This window comes from Lygodium microphyllum, chromosome 6 (genome assembly GCF_053477565.2).
Source record: "Lygodium microphyllum isolate KBCC chromosome 6, Lygodium_microphyllum_v1.1.10, whole genome shotgun sequence".
NCBI classification, from domain to species: Eukaryota; Viridiplantae; Streptophyta; class Polypodiopsida; order Schizaeales; family Lygodiaceae; genus Lygodium; species Lygodium microphyllum.
The window spans coordinates 36,655,765-36,669,106 of NC_141140.1; positions in this window are offsets into that span (position 1 = coordinate 36,655,765).

Here is a 13,342-nt window from a genome sequence, read left to right on the forward strand (position 1 = left end):
GCCTGTGATACCTTCACATAAGAAGGCAATGGATAGCCAATAGACTTTACGTCTTGCATGCGGAAGCGCTCAAGGACTTTATGAATGTACTCCCTCTGTGACAAGTAGAGGAGTCCCTGATGCCTGTCGTGTGCAATGTGCATACCAAGTATGTGAGCGGCCTGTCCCAGATCTTTCATCTCAAAGCTCTTTTTGAGCTGAGCCTTAAGAGCATCTAGCTCATCATGAGCTTTCCCTGCTATCAACATATCATCCACATAGAGTACCAAAATCAATAAAGAACCATCACAAGCTTTTTTCGTGTAAAGACACGGATCCATAGCACTCCAGCTGTAACCTTGTGACTGCATAAAGGCATCAAACTTATGATACCACTCCCTAGGTGCCTGTTTTAAGCCATAATGACTTTTCTTCAATTTGCACACTAAGTGCTCCCTGCCAGGTTCTGCAAAGCCCTTAGGCTACTCCATATAATCTCATCATGCAAGTCCCCATGTAAGAAAGCTGTCTTGACATCCATCTGGTATAAATCCAAGTCAAGCTGAGCAACCAAAGCCAAGACTAAGCGCAGGGTGGTCATCTTAACCACAGGAGAAAAGATCTCATCAAAGTCCACACGATGCTCCTGCTTAAAATCCATTGCTACCAATCTAGCCTTGTATGCTGGCTTGGGGTGTCTAGGGGCACTTTTTAGTTTGTACACCCACTTGCATGGCAAAGCCTTCTTGCCCGTAGGCAAGGAAACCAAATCCCAAGTCTCATTCTTATGCAAGGAGTCTATCTCAGACTGCATAGCCCTCTCCCAAGAGTGACTGTCACCCCTGTGCATAGCCTCATCATAAGTGAAAGGCTCTCCTACATCTGTAACCAAGACATAATGCATTGAGGGCTGAAATCTATCAGGTAGACGTTTGCCTCTAGTAGACCATCTCACGGCAGGCTCTACTGCGTGCCCAATTGCCTGTCCAATGCCTTGACCATGAGCATCTGCTGTAGCTGTAGGCTGTCCAACTGGCTGTGCAGGAGCTCGCGGCTCCTCGTGAAATATGACCCTACAGATCTCAACAACTCTCTCAGGCTACCTATGCATCTTGTCTTCATGGAAGACTACATCATGACTGTGGATGACTTTCCGCACCTGCGGATCCCAGAGATGGTAACCCATCTCGTCTGCATCTCCATAACCAAGGAAAATGCATTTGACACTCTTAGGATCCAGCTTACTTCTCTTCTCCCTGGGCACATGGCAAAATGCCTCACATCCAAAGACACGGAGATGCGCATAAGAGGGAGGTTTTCCAGTCCATACCTCCTCTGCAACCTGGAAATCCAAACCACTAGAGGGTGATCTATTTATGACATGCACAGCTGTACTAACTGCCTAAGCCCAAAAGCTCTGTGGTAGGCTTGCATGGCTAAGCATATTGCGTACACACTCTTGAATAGTTCTATTCATCCACTCAGCCAAACCATTCTGGGGGGGGATGTAGGGGGCGATCAACTGACGCTTAATACCCCTCTCATCACATAACTACTCAAAAGCATGTGAGACATACTCACCCCCATTATTTGTCCTTAGGCATTTTAGCCTATACCCAGACTGGTTCTCAACCAATGCAAGCCATCTCTGAAACACGCCAAGACATCGGATTTCAGCTTAGTGGGATAAGCCCAAACTTTCCGTGAAAAATCATCTATGAACGTAACAAAATACTTTGCACCACCCATAGGCTGACAAGGCATGGGCCCACAAACATCCGAATGTACCAATATCAAGGGCTCACTCGTGCGTGGCCTACTAGACTTTTTATGCATAGACCTAGTTTGCCTGCCATAAAGACAATGCTCACATGAATCAAAACATGCATAATCAAGGGGCGGTAAGTACTGCAAACCAGAAAGCATTTTCATTCCCTTCAAAGACATATGGCCCAAACGGGCATGCCAAAGAGATACATGTGGGATAGAACCCACAGACAAAACATGATTAAGGGAAGAAGCTGATACAATCAAGGGATAGAGGCTGCCAGCCTTGGCACCTCGCGCAATCACAAGTCTGCTACGAGTGATCTTCCATGCAGAGTCTCCAAAACATACATGATATCCTGCGTCATCAAGTTGTCCAGTTGACATGAGACTGCGTGTCAAAGCAAGTACATGACGTACATCTTGCATAACAAAATTGCTGCCAGAAGGAAACTGCAATCTAACATCACTAATGCCCACAATATCAAGAGAGCTGTCATCACCCAAGCGCATAGAACGAAACAGTATGGTATGAATGAAACCACTCTCGGCAAGGTGTCACATGAAAGGATGCACCTGAGTCTAAGAGCCAACACTGTGCATACATAGAGTGTATCTCTGTCATCTGCGAAGCACTAGAAGAAGCTGCTAGGATATAATCATCATCATCAACATCCTTAGGCTGCATAACATTGATCTTTTCAATTTTAACACTGGACTTTGCAAGTACTATGCTGCGATCAGAAGACTTATCCTGCACTTTGTCTTTTCCTTTATCTTTGCGCCTTTAAATTGTGCAATTCATGACATTGTGGCCTAATACGGCCCTTTTTTCCACAATGGTGACAAGTAACATCTGCATTCCTGCCACGAGATTTGCTACGTGACTTCCCACAAGACTTGGACCGAGATTTCTGAGAATCTCATCCAGGGCCACTACCACTGCCATGCTTTCCATATCCATCATTCCTGCCTCTAACTGTCATAGCATGAGACACACGAGAGGTATCCAAATTCTTACAGTTAACCTCTTCCTACAGAAGAGCACTCTCAACATCAGATAATTTCAAGGTAGCAGTAGAGGCACATAATGTAGTGCGGAATACATCCCATGACTCATTAAGAGTACCAAGCAATAAAAGAGGAGTGACATCCTCTGCAAAAGTGATGTCCTGCAAAGTCAACTTCTTGAGTATAGCATGGAACTGGCTCAAGTGAACAGACATAGTCACATTCTCCTTCATGCACAGATCCATAAGCTGCTTCAACCAATTCATCTGACTCGCTGGACTTTTCTTGTCATAGAGATTTTTGATCTTATCCCACAATTGCCATGCACTCTGTTCTTCCTCAAAGACATCATAGTGAACTTGTTCTGTGAGAGACAATACAATAGTGGACTTGCATAACTCATCAAGCTCAAGCCATTCCTCATCTGACATAGTTGCAGGGTGGATGCCTGCTTAACTTCAAAGTTTTAATCTACGATTTTTGCACCAACACTTGCCAAATATGGCTCTTATAATAAGAGTAGTTCATACCATCAAGCTTAGTGATGTTGAAAATAGCACGATCTTGCCATAATGCAGGCTAGAAGACTGTAGATAGTTTAAAACTGCTTGCTGTTTACTGCAGAAAATGACAAAAAATCACCAAAATCAAGGAAAAATGGCAAGAAAAGTGGAATCAAAGCTGCTGTCCACCAAGCATAAGTGAAAGTACATCATTTCAGAGCGTTTCAGCATGAAAAATCCATGTCAGCCCATACATATATGCTTGTTGTAATAAATTTCAAATTTCAGTAAAAGAGAGCTAACAGTGCCAAAATCGGATCCCATGGCAATCAGATACTGCCAAGACCAAAGCGGGCATCATGCAGGCATAGCATAAGCATATGACAGTCAATAAGCATGAATCCAATACCCAAGTATGTCATACAAACATCTACGAGTGAGTAGGCACACCCCCAGTCAATGGGGCAAAGTGTTCTTGCCGCTACCAAAACTTGATACAAGTAGGTGTCAGTTCACAAAGATACGGATCCAAAACTGAGACTCAGCTCATAAGCATACAGTGAACCAAGACATATGATGTATCATCCCAAAGGGTAAGAAATCCCAAAGTCTCAAGTGTTTGTAACTGCTCAATAGCATGTAATGGCTTAATACATAAAAGTACCGCCTGCTCAATGTCTGATAAGCATTCAAGAATTCTCCCACTGGCACAAAAGTCATGTATATGAGCTCAAGAGCTCAAGCCAGGGCAAAACACAATGCCAATGACATAAGTCCAAGACAGTACATCAATAGTACATCCCGAACATGTAGGCAGTAGAGCATCCGTATATAGCATCCATAAGCATGTAAGACATCAAATACATCCTAATCCAAACTCTGACAAGCCAAGTAACATCCAAGACTACTTCAAATAATACAAAATGCATCCAAGGTAGAGCTTCAATGAGCACTCATGCTCAACGTATGCATAGGGTAATCAATCGTGACATGAGCATCAAGCCGTAGGCAACGGGTATGCATAAACCCAAGGAGCATCACTGTCAAAGCATATACCACGATTAAGCACGAACCATGTCAATGAGTTCGTAATATCAAAGCTCTTCCAAAAGCATCTGGATTCAATGACAAGCTCAAAGTCGTCCCTCGATGATCAATACATCATAGCATAACCCAAGACATACATCCGGAACCAATAGGCATATGTCAAAGCATGAAAGATAGCTTCAGCCCAAGAGTATTCAACATGCACTTACTATTATAAATTGTATATTTCCAGCCCCAAAATCAGGCCAAAATCATAGCATTACATATAGCTTCAATCCCCCAATCAATCGGGATGCAATAGGCATCAAACCGGTTATGTAGTCATGCCCAAACAAGCATAGGCATACAAATACATGCTATCTCAGACCTGAAATCTATTGCAGAAGATTCTGTCATCAGAATTTGGCAAATTCGACATCACCATCGCGTTCGGAGCATGCCAAAACCCCAACTTAGACTCTTACCTTGCCTGAATCGGGTTCAGAATGTCCGAGATATGACAAAAAGAGTGATTTTTGGGCCAGATTTTGAAACATGCGCAAAAAAAAACGTGAGCTGGTTGGGGGGGATCTGCTATCCCACGTGTCAATAATGGGGCCCAAAGGGGGCACAAATGAGGGCCAAAGAAGGCCTACACCAAGCCTTGATAGGCTGGAAGCAAGATCCAGGTGAAGGAAGATCCAAGAGGTGTGAGCTATGGCTGCCCACAACTTGTTTTCAGCTTGTGAGACGTGAGAACTGAAGTAAAACTCTAAAGAAAATGATCAAATACCTCTGATGTAATGCCATGAGGGTGCCCAATAATGCCAGAAGATGCTCGAGAAGCTGGGGAGTGACTGGAGCTCGAAGGAGTCGGATATGGCTGTCGGGAAGGAGACCCAATGCGAGTAGGGAGTCGATGGGATGCTGAGAATGCCACGAACCAAGCTCAAGAGTCGGAAAGTAAAGCTCTGATACCAGTTGAAAGGGAGAGACGGATCGAAGCTTGGACTCGAGAGCTATGGCGGGAGAGCAAGAGCAAGAGAGAGAGAGACAAGAAATGGGAACTCCAACAATCATAATGTGTAACTGGGCCTTCCTTTATTCAAACTGTCACTAAAAGAATAAAGAATAAAGTGATGGTGACAGGCGCCCGCCACTTGCAATGTGCAGTGGCGGTGACTGTCAGTGTAGTAATACACAGGCGGCTAGGCAGAGGCGCCTTTACCCCCAACATATGTAACTTAAAGGGCATCTCATCAAAATGAAGCTATCACTTGTGTGTTGAAAAAGAGGAGAGCATGAGAATATTCCCTTGGATTTTCTATAGGATATGTTCCTAGGGTAATTGGTGTAAGCTTGATTTAAATGGTCAATGTGTTTGTATTGCATGTTCATAATGATTAAAGAAGAGGGGAAAAACAAGAGGGGGCCACGTAAGCAATTAGTGGTGCTAATAAGGGGGTGAATGGGAAACTTTGAGGAGTAGGTGAGGCTAATGGGGAAGTTATGTAGGAAAAGAGGGCAGAGCATAGGAATAACCACTTTCATTGTACATTTTTAATGCATTGCTTTTAGCTTTTTCTTAATTATTAGATTTGAGATATGTTCTTTTAAATATTTTAGAAAAATACTTATCTGTTCTTTGTGATCTCCATTGCCACATGAGATGAGGTAAAGGGAGGGGAATGAAATTGGTAGAGGAGAAAAGATTAGGGGGTGACGAGCCTAGAGGGAAGGAGGCATAATAAAGGGGCAACAGATGGAGGAATGAAGCATGGGAATAATGCTTTTACCTTTAAAGATAAAAATTTTTATGATTTTTTAAAAATGGTTAAACTCAAGTTCTTTTTAGGGTTTATCCATTCTCATTGAGGGGAAGGTGGAAAGGGTGGATTGAGAATGAGATATGGAGAGGAAAGAAAGATGCCATTCCTACCAAGCTTTCTCCTCCCATGACCTATTTGTTTTGGGCATTGACTTTAGTGTAGTTTTGACTTGACCATTATTATGATTGGTCTGTGTGAAGTACAAGAGGTTAAAGACTGTGTGTGAACTAAAATTTAGAGGTAGGGTTTCTTTAACGGATTGTTTAATGAGGAGAGAAAGAAGAAATTTGTCGCTTTGGATCCATCTTTCGGAGAACAAATCTGCCATTGTGAATCCTTTCTTTCTCTTCTTCGATAGGTGATCTTGATGGCGGCTCTATTCCAACTATTATGGCAATATTGATCCAGGACTCATTGTTTTTCTCCATGGCGATGTTGATGATGAGGTGATCTAAATGTTTTGTTCTTTTGATTTGCTACTGCTGGGAGAGTTGTCTCAATTGTTGATCTTGATGCTATTTCTTCATGTCATGTGCACCTAAATCTGATCTTCACTCATCTTTCTTTCCCCCAATTCATACACTACTATAATTGTCGAGATTGTGGGAGAGAAGGAAGGAGTCTCACTTGTAGCTTTCTTGCTTGCACAATGGGGGAATACACACAGAGGTGGAGGCTGAAAATAGTTTTCCTCTTCTTAGTTGTGTAAGCCAAAAGAACTCAAGTACAAAGAAATAGAAGAACCCTATATATGGGTCCCAAACCAAACTCAACTAACTAAGGTGGCATACTAACTGAGCCACGAACTAGAGTAGATAAGGATAGCTATCATGTAGCTATTATTCATGGGCGGTGTACCAACCGCGTCTGCAACTGACAAGTCGGTGACATAAATACACAACGGTCACCCTGGCGTATCACGAGTGGAGCTCGATATCTCAACACCCCCCCTCGAGCTCAATCCCAATTCCTGCACACCAAGCAGGTCTATGAACTTGCGCAGCTTCTCTGCGCCCAATGCCTTCGTGAATATGTCAGCTACCTGATCCTCTGTGCTGACATAAACTAGATCAATAAGACCTAGTAAAACCCTCTCTCGCACATAGTGATAATACACCTCAATGTGCTTTGTTCTAGCATGATAGACTGGGTTATTTGCCAAGTGTATACTACTCATGTTGTCACAATAAATGACAACTGGCCCATCTGTAGATTGATGCATATCATAAAGTAGCTTATGCAACCAAGCTACCTCACATGCAGCCATTGCTGCACCCCTGTACTCAGCCTCTGTGCTCGACAAGGCAACTGTAGGCTATTTCTTACTGCTCCAAGTGACTGCAGCACTCCCAAAAGAGAATACATATCCACTGGTAGATCATCTATCAGAAATACTACCAGCCCAATCAGCATCAGTGTATCCATGCAACTGTATTTGAACCCCAGTCTCATAAAATAGTCCATACTGCAATGTGGACTTCACATACCTGAGTATGTGTCTAGCCGCATCCAAATGTGGTTTCCTTGGAGCCTGCATAAACTGACTTACCAATCCAACAACATAGCTCAAATCTGGCATGGTAATAGTCATATAAATCAAACTTCCTACTATGCGTCTGTACATAGTAGGGTCTTCTAGAAGCTCACCTGCATCTGTGCTCAGCTTCACATTCTGCTCCAAAGGAATTGAAATAGGCTTACAGCCTGTCATCCCATATTTGGACAGCATGTCCAATCCATACTGTCTCTGCAAGAGCTATATCCCACTTGGTGATCTAATCACCTCAATGCCCAAGAAATAACGCAGCTCTCCCAAATCCTTCATCTCAAACTTCTGCTTCAATAGCATTTTCACATGAAGGATATCTTCATCACTGTCACCTGTCATAATCAAATCATCAACATAAATGACAAGTAGCATAATACCTTTCTCTGTTTTTCTCACATAAAGTGAGAAATCTGCCTTGGAAATCTGAAAGCCAATAGTGACAAGATACTGTCCTATCTTGTCAGACCATGCTCTAGGTGCTTGCTTCAAGCCATACAAGGCTTTCTTCAACCTGCAAACAAACTCAGGATGAATAGCATGCACATAACCTGGTGGCTGCTCCATATAGACCTCTTCTTGTAAATCACCATGCAAGAAGGCATTCTTTACATCCATCTGATGTAAAGACCATCCCTTTGATGTAGCCATAGCATTGACTGCTCTTACGGTTGCCATCCTTGCAATCGGACTTAATGTTTCTTCATAGTCAATACCATATGTTTGTGCATACCCCTTGACTACTAATCTTGCCTTGTATCTGTTCACAGAACCATCTGCATTGTGCTTCACCTTATAAACCCACTTACAGCCAATTGCATTTTTACCTTTAGGCAAAGGTACCAATTCCCATGTAGCATTTGCTTCCAAGGCATCCATTTCTTCATCCATGGCTTTCTCCCATTTTTCTTTTCCCATGGCTTGCTCAAAAGAAGTGGGTTCTGGTTCCTGTATCACTTTGACCATATATGCATAGTGAATGGCTTTAAATCCATCATATTTTAGCCTATCCATAGGATACCTAGCTCTCATAGACCTGTGCAAAGTAGGTTCACTCCCAGGTGCTCTCAAAACATCCCTGGTCTTCCTTACTCCAGGTGTAACAATAGAAGGAATACCCAACTCATCATCAATGCTCTGTTCTGAGCCACTGGATTCACCATCCACATAAGAGTGACCTGCATTCACATCAAACATGGGCTGATCAACCTTCTCTTTTCCTTTTCGTGATACCTGCATACCACTATCTGCATTACTTTGAGAAGATTCTCCTGATCTCAATCTGCCTGTCCATGGCGAAGAATGCGAACCACTGCTAGATGACGCTCCAGGTCCACTAATATTTTGTGACTGCTGCTGTGAATTCTGTGCAGCATTACCATTTTGTGCATCTACATCATCAATCACATTTACTGGTTTATACTAGCTACTCATCTCATCAAAAACAACATCTCTGCTCACTGTAAACTTACGAGTAGAAGGGTTATAGCATCTATACCCTTTTTGCTGCAGAGAGTAACCAATAAAGATGCACTTCTCAGCTTTTGGATCCAACTTGGATCTCAGCTCATCTGGCACATATACATAGGCAATGCAACCAAAAATTTTCAAATGAGGAATATCTGGTTTCCTACCAGTATACCTCTCCTATGGAGTCATTCCATGTATTGCTGCAGTGGGAGTCCTGTTCATTATGTAGACTGCTGTAGCAACTACTTCAGCCCAATAAAAATCTGGCAAGTCTTTTTCATTGAGCATGGCACGAGATACCTCTCCAGTATGCCTGTTTTTCCTTTCTGCAATTCCATTTTGTTGTGGGGTATGACTGCATGAATATTGCTGCTTTATGCCATGCTCCTGCAAGAACCTTGCAAACTCATTTGAGAGGTACTCTCCCCCTCCATCTGACCTTAGGCATTTTATTTGCAGGTCTGTTTCTTTTTCAACCATAGCTTTAAGAGTTTTGAAATGTCCAAAAACTTCACTTTTCTTTTTCATAAAATACACCCAAACTTTTCTGCTATAGTCATCAATAAAAGTGACAAAATAATGACAACCTCCAAGAGATGCAGCTTTAGTAGTCCACACATCAGAGTGGATTAATTCCAATGGCTTCTCACTCTCTTGAACATGTCTAGGAAATGGTTTCCTTGCCTGTTTTCCAAACTGACAGGCTTCACATACCTTATGCATTTCTGCAACCTTGAATTTGGGCAATCCTGCAACAATATTTTGGGCCTGCATTGATTTAAGTCACTGTACATTAACATGACCAATGCGTTTATGCCAGATATCAATATCTGCAACTACATCAGTCCCATGTGCAAACATTGTTGCACTCAATTCAGGCATGTCTGCATCCAATGTAAACATTCTGCCCTTCTTCTTTCCTTTTGCTATCAAGCGACCTTTATTTTTCATATCCTCAACAAAGCATCCATGAGGATTAAATCTGACCTGCAAGCCCTGCTCAACCATTTGACCAACAGAAACCAGATTCTTGGTGATATTCGGGACATGAAATACATCGGACATGTATTTCTTTTTCCCATCCTGCATAGACAAAGGAATTTTTCCAATCTGCACAATAGGATGTGTAGTATCATCACCAGTCTCCACAAATCCTCGTTTTTCCATTTTTCTTGCATCCTCCATCCATTCTGCATGACGTGTCATGTGGTTTGATGCACCTGAGTCAACATACCATACATCATTGCTTTCTTCTGTACTTGTCACAGAATTGTTCATGTGCTGCACCATAAACAAATGCTCATTTCTGTCATCACCCTGTCTACTAGATGATGCATAATTCCCTTGTTGCAGTTTTCCATTCATGATGCCATTCTGCTTTTTATAGCAGTCTTTAGCCATATGACCCATTTTACCACAGTAGTAGCATTCAACATTACTGTTTGCATTTTGGCCTCTTTGCCATCCACCACGACCTCTTTGGCTCCCCCTGCCTCTAAAGTTACCACGTCCTCCTCCATAGGACTGGTTTTCTTGAGTTTGCTGCATATTCTGATTTCTACCACGGCCTCCAAATCGGCCTCCTCTACCTCTGCCTCTACCTCTTCCAGCATTTGAGTAGAAGACAGCTTCTTTTGAAGTTTCTCCTGAAGAAGATGCACCACCATTTCTCTGCTCCTCAGAAATTAGAAGAGCAATCAACTCCTCAAAATCAGGAAATCTTTCACGGACGGAAATGGATGTGCGAAACTATGCATAATCCTTTCCTAGACCATTCAAGGTCACAGAAACTAAATCATCATCTTCCACTGGCGACCCAATGGAAGCAAGTGCATCTGCAATCTTCTTCACCTTCATGTGGTAGTCATTGATGCTCATATTTTCTCTTTGCACATTATGCAACTCTTGCTTGAGCTGCATTTTCCTGGCTTGTGTATTTGTGCTATATATTTTTGACAAAGTATCCCATGCCTCCTTTGGCGTACTTGCATCCTGAATATGCACAATCATAGAGTCTGAAATGCTAATAGACAGCCAGTACATAACTTTCATGGCTCTCTCATGCCATGCTTTAAATGCCTGCATTTACTGCTGATTGGGAACATCTGGAAGAACTGGTTCTTCTTCATTTCTTGCAACAAATTCCCAATATCCTTTTCCCATAAGGAAATTCGTCATTCTAAACTTCCATGCTTGGAAGTTGTTCTTGTCAAGCTTTTCAGTGACAATCTGTGAGAGAGAATCAGATGCCATTATAGAACACTGCAAAAAATTTTGTCACTGCAAAAAACACAGCTTCACCCTCACAAGGGCAAATTTGCAAAACTGGCGAAAGTGGTATTTGACCACACTGTCACTTCCTAGTGACGATTTTGCATCAACAGGCAACAGGGATGATTCTGTAACTCCCAATGTCTCTGCGCACAAGCATACGATGCAATTTCTACAGTAATTTTTCACCGACCTGTAGAACAGTGGTCACACAGCATAAAACTGGGCCTTTTCCTGAGTGCGTGCAGAAAACTTTCGCCTCCAAAATAGGCCCCGAAATGGCCTCAAATAAGAAAAACAAGGTCATCAAGGGCTAAAGCCCTGTCCCGCAGCATATATTGCCCTCTTGCTTCACCGCGAAGGGCGTCTCAACCTGAGACAATGCACTCCTGCACTTTCCGGCTGTGCTACCTACAGAGATCTGCTCCCAAAACAGAAAATGAAAGCAACACTGCTCCTCTTACCAGAACACGTCGAGCTTGGCTTGCTTTCTTGAGCTCCTTTCCACGAACAAGGCTCTGATACCATGTCGAGATTGTGGGAGAGAAGGAAGGAGTCTCACTTGTAGCTTTCTTGCTTGCACAATGGGGGAATACACACAGAGGTGGAGGCTGAAAATAGTTTTCCTCTTCTTAGTTGTGTAAACCAAAAGAACTCAAGTACAAAGAAATAGAAGAACCCTATATATGGGTCTCAAACCAAACTCAACTAACTAAGGTGGCATACTAACTGAGCCACAAACTAGAGTAGATAAGGATAGCTATCATGTAGCTATTATTCATGGGCGATGTACCAACCGCGTCTGCAACTGACAAGTCGGTGACATAAATACACAACGGTCACCCTGGCGTATCACGAGTGGAGCTTGATATCTCAACAATAATTTTGCATTGATCTTTAATCCTACGATGCTGCTGACGATGTATATTGATTCCCCTTTCTTTCGATTTTGGTGGCGATGCAAGTAAGGCTATGGTGCTCAACTTGTAGCAGTTTCAACCAAGAACAAAGCAAAAAAAAAAACACGATTTCATAGATATTTTTCTTTATTCTTTCCAACCCTACTCTCAAAAATAGAGAGCAATTGTGGTATGCTAATTTTGGAACAGTCCTTCTGATATGATCTCCACTTCTCCCTTTTACTTGATTCCTCATTACGTAGAAGAGTGCATTTTGAATCCCTCGCAAGGTTTTGGCACATCACCAGAATTGAAACAACTATATCCTCCATTATTCCTTGAAGTCCCTCTCAGCAGACACACCAATGGATTTCTCTCTGTCAAAATGAGACGTAAGGGCAAGAGTATGTTTAGTTGGAAGCGGGGCAAGAAGGATGGGATTAAGGTCGATGTGGGGATTGCGATAAGTCCAAACCTCTCTATCTCTCTCTTCTCTTTCTCTATCTCTCGCGCAATGTGGTAATGGCCGCCTTCTCATCCTCTCCTTCTCTTCCTTATTCCTTTCTATATGCTTCAAGATCTCCGTCTTGTTCTGGTAGTTCCTCTTCTTCACTTATCGTCAATTTTGATCAAAATTGCCTCGGTGCTGCCTCATCGTGCATAACTCGGCTCGTTTGAGTGGCCGATTTTTGGGCCAAGTCCTAGAATCGGCCCTCGGCCCTTTGTCTTTTGGCTGACTCGGCCCAAAACCCTACTCGACCCGTTTGAGTGACATCACTCAGCCCCACTTACAAACTTGGCCCTCGGCCAACCATCCCGCTCAGCCCTCGGCCCGCCGTCCAAGGGACCCAACTCGGCCCTCGCAAAACTCGACCCTTGGAAAAACCTGATTCAGCCCTCGATCCGTGCGCCTCGGCCCATTTGAGTCACCCACTCGGCCCCTACAATTCAAACAAGTTGGGCCGAGTGTGGACTTTTCCAAAATTTCAAGAAACTTGACTAGATCCAGCTAGAGCTCAACCACACAACCTGTCACGAGTC